Here is a 4664-nt window from a genome sequence, read left to right as displayed (position 1 = left end):
GTCGAACGCTGTGAAACAAAACAGCAGTACATTAAGTACTGCACACTAGCGTCAGTAGCGTGCAAATGAACGGGGTTTCTGAATTCTGGTCGTGATGGCGCGAAATGTTTTTGCGAGTTGGACTTCCCGATTCTTCGTTCCTAAAGTCTGCGAGTTTGTTTTCTGCGAATTCTTTGCAGGTCATGATCAATGCTGTGTATTTGCGTCTTCCTGTGGGAAAAAAAGATACAGTAACATCTAGACGACCTACTGTATTTTATTTCCAAAATAAAGTACAAGAGTTCAGAACTCTCAGATTTCGTATCTAAAAATACTAGACGAAAAGAAACAGCACCCTCCTGATGGATTTTTCAGTATTCGTCATGCTTTCATTTGAATGTTTGCACGTCAGGATTTCATCTACAGACTCGATTTGCAAAACAGTACAGGGATTTTCGAAGAATTGTGCTTTCATTTCTCAGTGTAATTTTATTGGTCACACAAGAGCAGCCTCAGGTGTCCGATCGCTTGTATGACATTTATAGGGATATATCAGTGGATTATGGAACACTTGGTTCTATCAACTGATCAGGTAATTTGACCACCGGAAATTTTGCCAGCTCGATCTGAAATCTCGTGAGGGTGGCTAAATTACCGTATCAACTCAATAAAACCAAATCTTCCCTTCCCACACAATTTCTTTAGTAACAAGATGCCCATACCACAGGCAGACCACCCTCTGTTAGTGTGGTGTAATTACTGTTTGGAACTTTAAGACTTTATATTCGCGCGACACGATCGGTTGAAATTTTTTACTCAGTGGAGATATTTAAAGTCCCCTTTTACCTAAATGTTGAAATAAAGTTTCAAGGAAATGTTGATTGAGTCAGGCGTGGTGTTTTTTGCCATTCCGAGCCGTAGAAACCTTTCTCTGGTGAGTTTACTGTTCAACAGTGTTGCCGGCCAAAGGCCGGCACTAGAGAGAGGGCGACAAGGCAGGCAAGAAGCCGCCGGCGACCTTCAAACCGGAATTGTCGCAAAATTTGAAAAATTCTTGATTAACTACATATTTCGCCATGTCTTGGCCGAGTTTGGGCTTCTTTCGTCAAATTTCCTTGGAGAAAAGCGGAGCTCAAGTCCTTACAGCGGTAAAAACTGATAAGTTGTTGCATATCATTGTAAACTGAGATAACTGCGTATACTTGTATTATGTACTGTCCTCTCTTCAGATTCAGTTTCTTTATGCCCGTTAACACGCACAAACAAACAAACACAAAAAGGCAGTAATCAAGAATCAATGCAATCTGGAAACTCGAATGATCAAACTTGAAAATGCTGGGCTCCGGGCTCCGCGCAAAATGTCTTTAGGCTCCGGGCTCCACGGCCGAAAAAGGGTCAGGGCTCCAGTCAGTAAAATAATAGGACTGCGGGCTCCACAGCAGAAATTTCAGGGCTCCAAGGACCCCCCCTTTGGGACCCTGAGTTGAGTTTACATGACACGTTAAAACAAAGGAATTCTTGTTGCTTGCGGCATAGTTAGTATATGCTGGGAATTAATGAGATTAACTGAAAAATAAATAAATAAATAAACAGAAGCACAGGAAAAGATCAGGATCCAACTCCAAATAGCAAACTGTGGTTGTGTACTATATTTGGCCAGCCGAAATATACATATATCTGCTTTTATAAATGTCCCTTGTTTTCTATGTTAGGCCGATTAAATCACCAGTTTGCTCCAACGTATACCAGCAGGATTATTGTCCACGGCTGCGTGCATCAGTCAATTGAATTCTTCAGGCCAGATGGTTTATGATGTAACCAAATATCGCAGAAAAGTACTTATTACTGTATATGAAATTAACGCGACTCATTTAAATAGGCCTTATAACGGTTTTCGACGCCATTTTGACGAGTGGGCAAACAGGCTTGAAGTAACAGCTTTTGTATGGAAATCCGATGTCAAATAATTTTCATAAAACATCGCTTCTGAAAAAATTCATGAATTGGAAACTTTTGGCACTGGAAAAGGATGCAGCTCTCAGAATGGCTTACAGGATTGGCTGAAGGACGGCTCCTACTTTTATTACTGCGCATACGTTCTGTGCATCTCGAAATACTCAAAATATTGACGGCAGACTGATCCCAACGGCGGAGGTGACGAGCTTGATAGAATAAACAACAAAAGCTAGCCTCGGGGGCTGAACGAAAAAGAAAAGTGAGAAACATAAAAGGATCGTTACAAATGAAGATTTAAAATATAAAATACGTGACAATGATTGGTTGTTTAGGACTAAGTTACAAGTGTGAGACATGTTATTGCCGTGTTTCGTCACGTCTATTTATACCAAGAGGATGCAATGTTTTAGCTTTGTTGATAAGGTTTCCTATGGGTGGTGACTTCTCATACAGGGATATTTTTGCGCGGTTTAAAACCATGTGGAGAAATCAGAACTTAGCAAGTGCTCTTGGTATATCCAAAAAGAAAATTGGGGGTAACCATGCATTTTTCAGAGATAATAAAGCTTCAATTTCACCAGAGTACCTCGAGATGCACCGAGTAGGCACCGACCTTAAAATTAATGATAACCTTTTTTTTCTTTCTTTTTTCCTGTCCAGCCTGCGACAAAGACTTTGATCTGGTCTTCGTGATAGACGGCAGTGGGAGTATCGAATAGGCAGGAAAAGGGAACTTCAACAGGATAAGAGACTTCATTAAGCAACTCTACAGGGGATTCAGAGTAGGTTTCGACAAAAGTCGCCTTGCAGCAGTCATCTATTCCTCACGTGTGGCAGGCCGTGACAGAGCCATAGATGGGATGATCTATCCCTCTGGAGGGATGTACACGGGGAAAGCTCTTACATTGACAAGGGAGAAAATATACACACCAAGCCATGACAGGGAAGATGTACCCAATCTCTGTATCGTCATCACAGACGGAAGGGCAAATGATGACATAGGACCTCCTGCAGATGCCCTTAGAAATGAAGGAACTGCCATATTTGCAATTGGGGTTGGAACTAACTTTAACCGCGCTGAGTTGGAGAGGATGGCTGGAACTGCACGCCATGTTTACACCGCTGACTTCTCAGATCTTGATACTGTCATAAATGAAATAAAACAGTCTGCTTGTAAAGGTTGGTGGCCTTCTCACAAATTAGCTGCTACTTCAAGATGGTGATTTAACACCGGGCAATATTTTGAGTAGCAGTGTCCCACCAAGAAATTAAAAAATATATATATGACAACTGCCCTTGCAATGGCCATTTCCAGTATGTATTCCGCCTGTAATCCAGATAAATTATAGGACGAATAATGTGGCTATTGGAACAATGGAAAAAAAAGTGGAATTAGTTCTTTTAAAATACAGTCAACTCTCACCTTGCGGACACCTCGTTATTACGGACATTCCGATAACAGAAACAGAAACTAGAAATCACCAGCAAAAATAAATGACAGACGTTTGACTGAAATAAATTCCCACTATTACAGACTCTCGCTATTAGGGACACTAACTCGCGGTCCCGAGGGTGTCCGTAATAAAGGGAGTTGACTGTATTGTGCTACTTCAGAAAATACCGATTTTCTCTAACAGAGAGCTTGTACCTTTGTCACCCCACTGGAAATCTGGAGGGGGGGGGGGGGGTGTGAATCCATTTCTAGAATCCATAACTCGGCATTTTAGACTTTAAGACCAAAATGGTTACATTGTATACCCTATTTCAGACCGAAATGCCTTTAAAACCATACCCTTTGGCACAACACATACCTATATAGCTACGAAAATACAAAACTGAATGCAAGGCTGGCACTACGGCAAAGGGCAGATTTATTAGTGGCCAATATTTCGACTAATAGAATTAGTCTTCCTAGGGCCAGAGCTATACTGAAGGAAAATATAGTAACGGCTCCTTAAATTAAAGTTTGAAAAATATATGGAAAAAAATGATTGGCTAATACATGATATGAAGACAGCGTACTTGTAAATATGAGATAACAAAAATATAGTAACGGCTCCTAAAATTTGAAAAAATACATTGAAAAAATGATTGGCTAATACATGACATGAAGACAGCGTACTTGTAAATATGAGATAACAAAAATATAGAAGTGTTTAATCAAGGTTCAGCGTTAGTTTTTCCTGTTAATGCCTTCTGGAGATAACGTTTTCCCTCTATAAAGTAGAAAAGCCTCGCGTGCCTTACGGCGGGAGGCATTGATGGTGGGTTGTAGTTCGAGAGGGATGAGTCGCATGTCCGCAGAAGAGTGACCTGGTAAGTTGAAGTGTGTAGGGACTGCTGCTGTAGAGTTGACGTGAGGTGGGTTATTTGTCGCTTGCCTGTGTTCTGTGAACCTTTCACGGATCGTGCGTTTGGTTTCCCCTGTATACTGTTTTTTACATTTTTTACATTCAATCATATGTGTAAGGTTAGTAGAATTACAGGTCATATGTTGTTTTATTTGTCTTGTTTCGCCGGTGTTGCTAAACGTGTTTGAAGTTCTTGCATTGTCAATGTAAGGGCAAGTGAGACATACGTGAGTGGAATTGCAGCGGAAAGTGCCAGGGGTGAGCTTTGGTGTCGTGTTAGTGTTCTTTAGTTTTGCTCGAACCAAAAGGTCGCGAAGGTTTGGTGAACGACGGTAAGCGATGAATGTTTTATCTTTGAATATTTTTTGAAGCACTTTA

Source organism: Pavona decussata, unplaced genomic scaffold, assembly GCF_977016875.1.
Source record: "Pavona decussata unplaced genomic scaffold, jaPavDecu1.1 SCAFFOLD_91, whole genome shotgun sequence".
Lineage (NCBI taxonomy): Eukaryota > Metazoa > Cnidaria > Anthozoa > Scleractinia > Agariciidae > Pavona > Pavona decussata.
The sequence above is the reverse complement of the archived record's forward strand: the minus strand, read 5'-3'. Positions refer to the sequence as shown.